This window comes from Sinocyclocheilus grahami, unplaced genomic scaffold (assembly GCF_001515645.1).
Source record: "Sinocyclocheilus grahami isolate Dianchi unplaced genomic scaffold, SAMN03320097.WGS_v1.1 scaffold45.1, whole genome shotgun sequence".
In the NCBI taxonomy this organism is placed as follows: domain Eukaryota; kingdom Metazoa; phylum Chordata; class Actinopteri; order Cypriniformes; family Cyprinidae; genus Sinocyclocheilus; species Sinocyclocheilus grahami.
In genome coordinates this window covers 1,923,020-1,936,052 of record NW_015505224.1, presented here as the reverse complement: position 1 = coordinate 1,936,052, position 13,033 = coordinate 1,923,020, and the positions used below count along the sequence as shown (strand labels likewise).

The 13,033-nt window shown below is 38.8% G+C and overlaps 1 pseudogene; it reads right to left on the bottom strand.

Annotated features, from left to right (window-relative positions):
• Window positions 1–3,844: 3,844 nt before the first annotated feature.
• The window catches only part of LOC107582552 (uncharacterized), a 20,795-nt pseudogene continuing 11,606 nt past the window's right edge, over window positions 3,845–13,033 (bottom strand).

Genomic DNA, 13,033 nt, shown 5'->3' with positions numbered 1-13,033 from the left:
AAAATACATGTGTAAATATTCCTCATATTGTAATATTATTGACATATTCAATATATTTGTTTTTACAACACACAAAATATCTTGAAGGTGTAACCACTGTGAATAGACCAAAGCAAATTAACGTTGAATCTTTTTGCCCTCATGTATGTGCTTGTGTATGTTTCCTTTGTCAATCTGTAGTCTTTGTAGTCATGTATGTATATTTTCCTATTGTATATTTCTTGTAAAAATTTGTTTTTAATTAAAGAAAGTTGCCTCATTTTGAGTCTGGTGTTTTTGAAAATGTACAACTAAATTTTCAAAATAAAGTCAAAATTTTATTTAAAATTTTTTAGAGCTTCATTTAAACCTATTATATTCATATTCTAATTATAAAATGTTTAGAAATGCATGTTGAAGAACTACTGTATAATAACACAAGTAATTGTGAGCAAGTACACCATGAATACATCTTCCAAAATTTTTTGAGCCCTACCCTTATTACTACAGTGAGACTATAATAATTTTATTATTATAATAAAAAGAAACTGCATGTTTCTGTCATTCCTCCCTGTGTGTTTACATCAAACCATCCACACAACTATTGGTGGAAGGTGTTGCTTGAAACTACAACAAATGAACCTTTAACTGAAAAGAGTTTGCAAACAAAAAGGGAAAGTGACATTGTGTGTAATAAAACATGAATCAACACCAGCTTGGCTTTAGTTTACAAAGCATCACATTTTCTGAGCATTGACTGGGTTAACAAAACAATGTTGGTAAATGCTGGTAACAATGCCAAACTCCAAACCAGTTACTACTAGTACTTTTTACTAGTACTACTAGTATGTTTGTCTATAAATAGCCTACTAGCCGAGTTAAAACGGTTTACACTCTTTTTCCTGAACTGATACGAAATCTTGATGGTTAATTTTAATGTCAGCACACTGGCACGCATTTGTAATGTTATTTTAAAACAATTATATTTGTTATATTTGTCATATATCGTCTTTCTTTAATCCTTAAATCCTCTTTAAAGGGGCCATATGATGTTGCTAAAAAGAACATTATTTTGTGTATTTGGTGTAATGAAATGTGTTTATGCTGTTTAAAGTAAAAAAACACGTTATTTTCCACATACTGTACATTATTGTTTCTCCTCTATGCCCCGCCTTTCTGAAACGCGTCGATTTTTACAAAGCTCATCGGTCTGAAAAGCAAGGTGTGCTGTGATTGGCCAGCTATCCAGTGCGTTATGATTGGCCGAATACCTCAAGCGTGTGACGGAAATGTTACGCCCCTACCATACTCTGATGATGCCCTATCAGGCCGGAGCGACGAGACAAAAACATTAAAACCCATAAATGAGGCATTCGTTGCATCCAGTGGGGACATAATTATGGATTATAATGACTTATACTGTCTTTTTACGCGTTGCATCGCGCCACGTAAACATAAAACCCATGTCTGCATTTGTGATCGGAGAAATGACAAACAACAAGCCCTACTCTACACTGCCCAAAAAACTTGCTTTAAATATAAAAAATATAAAATATAAAAACTCTTTAAATATAAAAAACGTACTTACAATCTGTGAGTCAGAACAGCTGGCATTGCAGTCTACTCTCCTAAGGATCAGGAAACGGTCCTCCATAAAATATGCTGCACACATCTGAATATTTGGGTTGAAGTGTTCTGGAACAGTGTTGTAAATACAACTTAACCACTGATTTCTAGTCGTGTCCATCTTTTGAAAGCCAAACAAAGTAGTTTTGCTTTCACAACGAAACACAGCGTCACACACGGCGGCCTAGAGTGAGCAGAGGCCGGGGGCTAGAGTGAGGAACGGCCGGAGGGCTAGAGTGAGCAGAGGCCGGGGGCTAGAGTGAGGAACGGCCGGAGGGCTTGAGTGAGCAGAGGCCGGGGGCTAGAGTGAGGAACATCCGGTGGGCTAGAGTGAGCAGAGGCCGGGGGTTAGAGTGAGGAATGGCCGGAGGGCTAGAGTGAGCAGAGGCATGGGCTTGAGAACAGTGCGGCCGGCGGATTCGACAAAGGAGGCTTGCGGCAACCACATGTGACGATCCCGGGCGTAGAATAACCAAAGCACAACTCGCGTAATCAAAACAATGTTCCTCCGCATTAACTTGTAGTTCTATGCTTCAACCACTAGAGGTTACAATAGCGTATCTTTAATAATTTGTACTTTATCATTTAGAATCAGAATTAGAGTCGAAAGAGCATACACAATGGAAACCGGCAATATTTAACCCTTTTATTTATAATCACACAATGACTTTTGTAATAAAACAAATTGCAAAAATGCAGACCAGATGCTTTGCAGATGCGTAGGCCTACAGAGAAAAACGATCAGTATATAACACTGATCCTACAATCATCACAACGTTTAGATCTTAATTGCACAGTCCATATGTGCAGCTTTAAGGCACAAATATAAAAAATGCTAAGTATAAGCATAAGTTGCCACAAATAGAAATTCTCTTAGAGCACAGGATGTGAACTGAGACATGGATCCTCATTTGTAATAATCCCCCAGACATTCACTAAACCAAACCAATTTAAAAGAAAAAAAAAGACCTAATCTCAATCTCAATCCATACTGTGGTGTAATCTCTCTCAGGCATAACTGTAACCCGGATGGATGGGTAGTGTTATGATTTATGATTATCAGCATGTCATGCCAGTGCGCTCTTATCTAGCTACAGGCTTAAATCGCAACCAAAAATAGAAACCCTTAATATCACATGTTTATACAGGGTTTCAGATACTTTAATGGTAGAAATGATGAGTTATGACTGTTTTATTAGATTTTATAGAATGAACTGAAAATAGAAAAGGAATAGATTCAAAAGCAAATAACTCAACAGCAAGGGAAAAGGTCAGCATCTGTGAATGGCCAATAGCACTTGCTGGAAGCCCATTTTTGGATTCTTGCTCAGGGACCCCCACCGGACATGATGGCATGATTTCTCTTTCAAACCAAGCAAGTGTCTACCGTTTATACACTGCAGCACCAAGGCCCCGATATACTTCAAGCAAAATTCAAGAACTGGTGTGATGTCATTTTGAACAAAATCAAGCGTAATGTTAGTTAGAGTTTGTTTCAGGAATTCAAAGTAGCTTGACTGAAAAATTTGCTTCAGCTGTAAACACCTTCTTCAAACTACCATTGGTCCATGACGATAATGTAATACAGTAGATAAATGTGCTCTGGGGCTCTGCCTTCTTTGATGGTGAAATCTTCTTCTGTTAATTTCTTCTGTTCAGGCTGTCAAGATCAGACATGAGTAAAAACATGAACACACTGGAGATCTGAAGTTGCAATTCTAATCGAAAGTGACACTGATACTGTTTGTTTCATGTTTAGTACTGTAAATCTGCTAGCTTTATCTTTTGTATAAAGCTATGTAAATATGACATGACTTGACTGGAGTGCCAAATTGCAGAGCTTGTGCAAACATATCCACTTCGCTATGATCAGATGCTTTCTTAAAGGAATGGTTCACCCAAAAATGCAGAAATTTTGCTGATAATTTACTAACCCTCACACTATCCAGACTAAAGTCGTGTAGATTACTTGAGGATTACTGTGATGTTTTTATCAGCTGTTTGGACTCTCATTCTGACGGCACCCATTCACTGATCCATTGATGAGCAAGTGATGTTATTTCTCCAAATCTGTGGAACAAACTCATCTACATCTTAGATGCCTTGAGGGTAAATCTGAAGCTAAATGAGTAAATCTTGAGCAAATTTTCACTTTTGGGTGAACTATTCCTTAAACTGCTGTTTTCTCACCACTGTCATTTTTGTACTGTTTATTTTGTTATTGAGAGAAGAGTGTGCTGCACATATTTACATATCTAATCGCTACTCTCAGTAGTGTGGGTGGCATCATGAGGGTTACAAACAGTTTACCACAGCTCATATATTTCAAACTGCTTTTAATTCAAGTGAAGAATGAAAGAGAACTTTGCCATACGTATATCGAGGCCTTTACTACTTTATGGCTTTCAGAGTTTTTGTCGGGTTCTTGGGAACTTTGACGATAAACTCCATGGGGTCTTTGGCCTTGTTGCTGAAAGCCCTTCGAATGGCATCCACCGCATGCTGATGTGTAACACCTTGGAGGGACTCTCCATCTACCGACACCAGCTCGAATCCAGCCTGTACGCACACACAAAAAAAGGGATTTCTAGAAAAGTTCAGGTGTAGGTCTTGATCATTAATGCAGATGTCTATTTTCATGACGCATCCCTGAGTATTTCTGGCAGAGCGCAGACAGGCGTGCGCTGTCTGAATGGCAGGAAAAAGCAGATGCTGCAGGCACAGGATGCCACACGTTTCCTTTGTTCTCCTTCGTTAATACCTGTGAATGATCTCATCTGGCTTGTTTCACACTGTGTGTGTGTGTGTGTCAAGGCTCTGCCAGTGGATGACATCAGCTTATTATACTTCAGAAATGGATGTTTTTCTCTGTGATTGTAACCACTGGCAGACCAGAAGCACAGATGTTTGAGTCTTTCAGGTCAAAAACACATGGCATATCCATAAGCTCTAAACTTACTTAAACTCTATCAATCTAAACTCATTTTCCTATCTCTGACACCACTAACAGCATAAAACTAAGTTAAAGAGTGAAACAGTCAAATCAGAGTGAGCAGAAGTAAATATGTACCCCAGTCTCTAGGTGAGCATAACCCAAAAGTTCAACACACACACAGATGCAGGAGCGTGTCTTTGGAATTATGTCTTTCCTGCCAGGAAAAAAGTACAAAGTAGGCACATTTCCTCAGTCACGATTTCTTACCAGGATGCACCTGTTTAGTGAACTCTCTACACCCATCCTTAGCGGTCAGGGTCTGTTTTCATGCTCTTCATTGGTCAGAACAAACACTGTTGTCCTCTTATAAAGACATTATATTTCTCTGTTCATTCTCACTTAAATAGAACTGGAAAACATTTATTATTTTGGCTCATTATTTTCAGCTAAGAGTGTAATTTCTTCTGCGAAACACAAAAGAAGATATTTTGAAGAATGTTGTTGACCACTGACTTCCAATGTATGGACCCCACACACACACACACACACACATTTCTTAGATGTGACATTTGTCAAAATATTTTCTTTTGTGATTGACAGAAGAAAGAATGTCTAAAGGTTTGGAACTACGTGAAGGTGAGTAAATGACAACAGAATTTTCATGTTTGGATGAACTATCCCTTTAAAGGTCTCATGAATTGAGAAATCAAAATTCCAAGGGATCTTTTGATTCCAATTCCGTAAATTTCAGAACTCAAAACTTTCTCATTAGTCTAAAAACAGCTTATATTGAAGCCAATCTGCCAAAACAACAGCTTGTGGAATGTACAACTCTATGATATAATAGTGTGGCTAATCACCGCCTCTGCAGAAGAAGATCAACGCCTGCTTCTACATCACTGCCTGTTTAGCCCCGCCCACCAATTCACTCATTGTAGTATAAATAATGAGACAGGCAGATGCAGGTCTACGCAGAAACAAAACGATAAAGATGCTCCGAAGACAACAAGACACTGTGCAGTACCAAGTTATGGAATTGCCTTCCTTCTGATCCCAACATTAGGAAAGAGTGGATTAACTTTATTTTTAATGAAGTTCAGTAAGAACTTGGTCCTTTATTCACTTCATTTTACCGCGGATTCATTTACAAACAAGGCACACTTCCACAAAGGGTTTTCAAAAAGACTGAAACTAAAAGACGATGCTGTGCCGACTATATTGGATCAGACAGTAATGTCACAACACACAAGTGTGAGGAGCTGTTTTTATTACGTGGTCACTATTGCTTTGTCTGTTATTACAGATCGTTTGATATGTACTGAGTATTTATGCGTTTTAAACCTAAATCACAGCAGCGTCCATCTATGATGGATGTAGGCTGTCAAACACGCACAACTGTTAACCAATCATAGCAGTGGGCGTTTACTTCTGAGTCTACAATCCACCACATCTATTCAAACGGAGCGCTCTGATGAGGGGGGTCAAAACAGGACAGAATTAATTTTTAATTATGATGTTTCTGTTGTAAAAATCTTGATGACATTATAAGTGTACCTCAGAGAACAGTACAAAATAATAAAAAAGGCAGTTCATGACCCTTTTAATTAATGCCCAGTTATATATCATGTTATAAAATATAATTTACTCAGATATGTCACATTAAGAATGTAAAATGGGATGATAACAGCAATTCACACTGACATTTAAGTTCCTCATACAAGTAGGCTTACAATTTAGCCCACAACTTTAGTGGCTCCTGAGGTGCGTTCCGATTGACAGGGTCCCTACGCAGTGTTGACTGCTCCCTACTCCCTAAGCACAGGATATCTGTTGAAGTGGACTTCTCTGACAATAATCGCTCATTTGGAACGCCCTGGAATGTCCTCAAAGAAAGGCAATGACAGGGTCACACAGATTATGAACATATTGTAATTTATTTTACTTTCAAATTTATATACAAATGTGTATAAATATAGTCAAAATGTATATGTTTATACTGTTAACAGATTGTAGTGGTCTCATCTTGTGCGCTTTCTTTCCTACATGCAGCCTTATATTTAACTCTCCTGTGGTAAATAAAGTCAAATAAAAAATGACAGAGCCTCAGCTGTTTCTCACTGGTTTAACTTTGTTTCACCTATTCATACAATACAATATGCAAATATAACATTCATCGCCATAACCATTCATAAATACTATGAATCCTACTATGCTACTAAATACTATAAATAATTTGTATAATAATAACAACATTTATTGCAACCGCTCCATTGCAGAGCCTTTAAAAAACTCTTTCAACGGCTCTGCTCCATTGTTAGTTCTAACTGGTAACACGGTGCGCAATGACGGTTGGGTGATTTTCCCTCTCCACTTCCTGTGAAGTGATATATCGATGTGCCCTTATTGCTTATGACGTTTGCAGTGCCCTTCGAACTGAACATGTACGCTCCCTTCGGATTGGAATCTGGCGGAATACCTTGTGAAGTCCACTTCGCAGTCCACTTTTGGTCAATTTAGGCAGATTCTGGGTGGTAGTGCTAGTTTATTATAAACTCAAGAAAGCTTAAAGTCTTTCTAGTCTAATCACTGAACACATGCACACACACTTTTTTTTTTCACGTGAGCACATTTAAACTAAAGGATTAACACTTTTATTAATTTAAATCACTACTCCACATAGGAAAAAAAGACATGTCAGCTAATTACTGACCTGATGCAGACACACATAGCTAAAGCTGACTGATATTGTCTTGATCTGGAGCGAGATAAGGTAACATGAAAAGAAGCAGGGCAGGCTCAAACCTGCCCAAATGGCTGTTAGAGCGTGCTGCAGTTCCACTTTTCACCACAGATTTACCATTTAAAATTTGTGGGCTGCAGTTCGGGCACTGTCACGACTGCCCCACTTAGTATCATTTTACGTACTTGCCGAAGCTTGCGATGAATATATCCTGCACACTTTATGACTTAAAATTGTCAAGAAAATTTGGAAAATATTTGTTGCAGAATGCTGAACACATTTATAGTTTATTATTTATTCAGTTTATACAGATTAAGAGTATTTCAAAACATTATACTTAATGCAACACACTCTGTGTCTCTTTATGGCCATTTAGGGGCCTAAGATTTGTTTAAGCTGACATTCTCTTCAAACAGCACTTACATGAAGGAGACCACAGGGACATCATCAGTCTTTTTTGTATGCCATCTGCCTTTTTGACTAAAAACAAATCACCAAAGCATTCTATGGTTTCAGAGGACAAGTGGAGTCATTTATCAGCGGATAGCAGAGTACATCACTGTGTGCATGAAGAGAGAGAGAGAAAGAGGATGACTCAGGGAAGAGTAAAAATCAATGTGTTTGGTGCTCATACAGCGGAATAAAAACATATTTTCAAATATTTTCAGACTGCATGGCTTTTGAATTCACACATTTGGGCCAGACAGTGCAGGTTAAAAGTTACTTGCAATTGTTTTGATATATATATATACACACACACACACACATATATATATATATATATATATAACATGTCATCAACCATCACTCTAGCAACCACTCAGAACACCCTATGGCTTAACAAATACTGGAAAAGTTATCAAGCCCCCTTGTGGTGGTAAGTTTTGTAGAGACAAAAGACCCTTGACATTTTCTCCAGAAAATGCCCAAATATAGTTAAATCTGTTATTAAACTGAAGCCCTCTGTATTTATAAGCTGAAGAATGACTATCAAGATCAACACAACAGACTATAATCAAGATGAAAAAGAGAGTGCTGGACTAATTACACATGAGCCGAAAGAGCAGACTCTATGGAGCCCCAACACATACACAACACCTGACCTCCGTCTGCCATGCGTGTCAACAACGTTTGATAAGAGGGATGTGACTGCAGACAATGGGTGACAGAAACCTGACCTCCATGCTGCTGGAGCATACTTGCCGCTCAGATAATACAGTTATCAGTTAGACAACAGGAACAGGAAGCATGTGAACAGGGCGCTCCACACTTTCCCTCTGCAGGTCTGTTAATCTGCAGAGCTCAGTGAAGATAGCCGCTCTGAAGAACCTCTCACAGCTTCAGGGTGAGACAACAAGTGAATTGAGCAGAATGTAAATTAGTCGGCCTTTGGTATGAATGGAAATACCCTCTAGTCTTTCACACCAAGTCCAGCTGGAGGCCAGAGATGAGTGGATGTTCTTGGCAATTGAGGGGTTTTGAGCCTGACACCAGATCTCCTGAGTGTGGCAACACAAGCCTCTCAGAGCAGGCCAGGGAAATGCTGTCACCTGATAGGCTGTAATCGACAAGGATGCGGCTTCTCTTGACAAACACACACACAAGTGCACATACACACATGGGATTCCAGGGTTTTAACCTTTTATGCTGGGTAACAGAGCATAAACTCAGATATGTCACATTAAGAATGTAAAATGGGATGATAACAGCAATTCACATTGACATTTAAGTTCCTCATACAAGTAGGCTTACAATTTAGCCCACAACTTTAGCCAACGTTGGTATCGTACCAACCAACGTTGGTATCGTGCCCTCAACTTCTGTGACCTTTCGCCCTCATTTCTTACAGATGCAAAGACCTGGATGTTGTGTAGACACGGTGATACATAAAATGTTTGTACAGTACACCATCTGAAATGACTAGTGTGACATCCAGCTTCGTGATTGATCTACCAGCTCCATCATGGTCTACCAGGAAGACCAGCACCAAACTAGAACTAACCAGAGTAAACCAGCCTGGACCAAGCTGGTCTTTCCAATAGAGATGTACATCATGTGTTGTTATGTGGAGAAAGCTTCCTTAAAAAGAAGCAGCTGACTCAAATATGATGTTTTCTGGTCTGGTTGATGTAATTAATCAATGATGAATGAGTTGTACCACTTAAGCATATAAAAATGCCTCTGCGCTCAGCTAACGTAACTGAGTGCTAGCTGTAACCAAAACAGAAATCACAAGGCCTGCAGCCATTGATCATTACCAGACCTTCCTAATAATGATTGGGTGACAAACACACTTTTCATCAACTAATAATGCTAGGATGAATCCTACCAGCAATATCCTAATACATTATTTGCAGCAATGGTATAGAATTTGAAAAAGGAGTTTGTGTGAGACACTTGGTTGCTGTAGACGCTTCTCTTGAGAACATATTCCACTTTGTCTTGTTCGATTTAAAATTTTTCCTGCTCAAAAATCAACAATGGTTGGTCATTCACTGGACACATGATGCCCTGTGCATAATTTGCATCAGTGTTATAGATCAAACCAGCTCATTCAAGTCTGAGACCAAGACAGAGTCCACATGCTCCCAAGTCAGAGTCCAAGGCCATATTGTCAGTGTCTTGGTCTTGTAATAGACTCAAAAACATCAGAAACAAGAGAACTTGACTTTCTTCTGGTCTTGGCCTAGAGTCGGACTCAACCCAGTCACACTTCTGTTCTGTTTCAAATAAGCCTTGTCTAGACTGCAACACTGCTTAGCCTACTGTAGATGAGTCTATATGAGGATCAGTTACCTTCAGAACATTACTAGTAGATGCTGCTCCTCCTGGAAAGATCTTCTCTATCTTCACCATTGGCTGCACCTTTGACTCAATCCCACCTGAGATGCTTATTCCTGCAAAAAGAATAATAAGAATCATCTAGCCATCCACATGTTAATGATGACTTCAACTCTCTATATATGCATGAAACAAACACTGTATAACCAATTCATCTACACCATTTATATTCTTATACTGTAGGCCTTTTATTTGGATGGATGTGGAAAACTGACATTTTAATTGTGCCATAAAAGTAACAGATGCTGATTCCAGTCTAGACTAAACATATTAGAGATGTCAGCAGATGTCAACCAGCTGAGCAACTGTCATTAAGATGAACAGAAATAATAACGTTTAGCTTTCTCCAGGACAATTATAGACCTTCTTGAATGGGAGTGCACTCTATTATCTCACTGGGCAATTCACTGCCATCTTCTGGTGAGGTGAGAAGAATAACTGAAGGAGAATCTCTTCTTTAATACTAATCTATCAGTGATTATATGGTCTTTTTTCCACAAAGTTCTTATTTCTTATTTTGTCAGTGTACGCTACATACTCAGAAAGTTAGAAAAGCCATTACTGGGGTAGTACCATTACACTTTTGTATCTTATTTCGCTTTAAAGGTGCATATTAGTACCTTAAAGGTACATACTGTACTAGTACCAAAAGTGTACATCTTAGTACCTTTTTAAAGGCCTTTTTAAAGACAGCTTTTGTGCCTTTTTTGATTGTGGGTCCAGAATGAATCTCATGCTCTGCAAATCTACTGTATTAACAGGCTTTAGTCATACTATTACTCATACTCACAAATAGAGATCTGAATAAACTCTAACCACAAGTATTAAACTTTGGTATGTAACTCATCAAGCACTGTTTATATTACCGACAATAATTGGCCTTTTTTTGAGTATGAGGAGAGATGACTTTTCTAAGTGATCAAATTTATCATATTTCCCTGGTGAATGATACAAATGTCATGATTCACAATGAAGGAGGGACCTAAACCATGTCTGTGGATCAAAATATAATAGAGGCTTGAGTGTGTGAATTTGGAAACCACCAAGCAGCCCAGAACATTCTATAATCCACATAGCAACATGATTTTAAAAAACTGCAGAGCAACCTGGCAACCACCCAAAACACCCTAGCTTTGTGGGGGCAACTTTTACATAGCCAAGCTGTATTAACATTTCATAAATATATAATCAAGTTATTTTGGTCAGAGAGAAATGGGATGTTTGTCATTTGAGAAATGTTGCCACAAAGCCAGAATACAGTGACTCCGAGTAACTCACCAAGGGACTGTTTGGTCTTAGAGATAGTAACTGTGGTTAGTTCATACTCCTGCTCTGGTGGGGTTTCTTGGCTGTCTGAATGTCCATTCACTGGTTCTTTCCAGTCCTGATCCGAGCTAGGCGCAAAAACTTGGGTCAATGGTGTCCTACTCCGGCGGTGTGCACTCATTACGGTATGCTTTACCTCTTTACCATTCTGGGATTTGTCTGTTTTCATTCGATGACCATTCCTATAAGGGGATCTCCCTCGCACTGGAATAGAATCACCCCTGCTGGATAAAGAGTCATGGTGTGATGTCCTGAGGACACCGTTGTCTCTTCTCTGGGGGGAGCGTCCAATGCGTTCCGTGCCGTGAGGAGACTCTGAGTGTGTCCAGCTGGGCCGAGCAGGACTCAGTGAACGATTACGGAGCGAGTCTGTGATGTAAGTGTCCACTGGTACATCCAAGAGTGGTGTGAAAGCTCGAGGAGGAGGAAGCCGTCCAGTCGGTAAACCTGCCAAACGCAGCCGTTCCAGATCTTCAATGAGCTGCCGTTCACTCTCCAGATCCTGTACCGGCTGAAGGTGGAATCCACCCCGATAATCTGTGATTCAAGGGGATATTAAAACCATTTCTCACACATTCATAGCATAATCGCAGGTTATCATCACTCTAAACCCCACTTTTAAAGGGTAAAGGAACATTAGAGACTTGTAATTTAAGGCTGGAATGCACTACACGATTTTTGCCTAGATTTTTGTTTACCTGCAGGACACGTCAATGAGACCATTAAGAAACACTGAACTGTAAATATGCGAATGTGTTAAATTATTAAAATATTACCTTCCTGAGAGATATATCAAGTAAATATTTCATGTCAAAGGGGTTTGGCTGACAAAAAACGTTTGGGAATCCCTTTGTTTCATATATGGACTAATTGCTTGAGAGGTTCAGAAGCATGGATTGCAAAATTATTTTTATGACATTTTCATGACCATTCAATATTGTGAATATAGTCAAAGCTAAATAGCATGACAAACCGTAGGATTTTTAGAAAGGAAAATGTAAAAGAGAAAAAGAACAATTAGGGAGAACCAATAAATTATTAATAATTTACTGCCATTGTGTGCATATTATGTAATGTAATATAATCCATAAAAAAGTAACTGTAATCTGATTATGAGCATTATAAAACGTAATATACTCTTATTACAAGTACTTGGTTTTTAAAATCTGATTACATAATCCAGATTACATGTAACCAGTTACCCAGCTCTGAGTAGTGGTGTTAGCACCACTTTTACCTGAAATTATGAAACCTGTCTCTTGTGAAGGGTTAGCACCACTTTTGCGCCATTGAAATATTACAGCTAGATGCTTAGCAACAGACATCCAATCATATCCCTCATATTTGAGTTAAGAAGAGACTGATTTGTTCCTACCATTTTAGTCCGAAAAGTCCATTCAGAGAAATATACAGGCTTCTGTTTACCCGGGGTTTAGAATGACCCAGGGTCAACTATTCCTAACTGGGGCTGTTGGATGTCAAGGTACATGGTATTGCCATCTGATTTCATTATTGTAACATAGTACCATATAGGTAAAATTATAGGTATATACAGTGGGGCAAAAAAGTATTTAGTCAGCCACCAA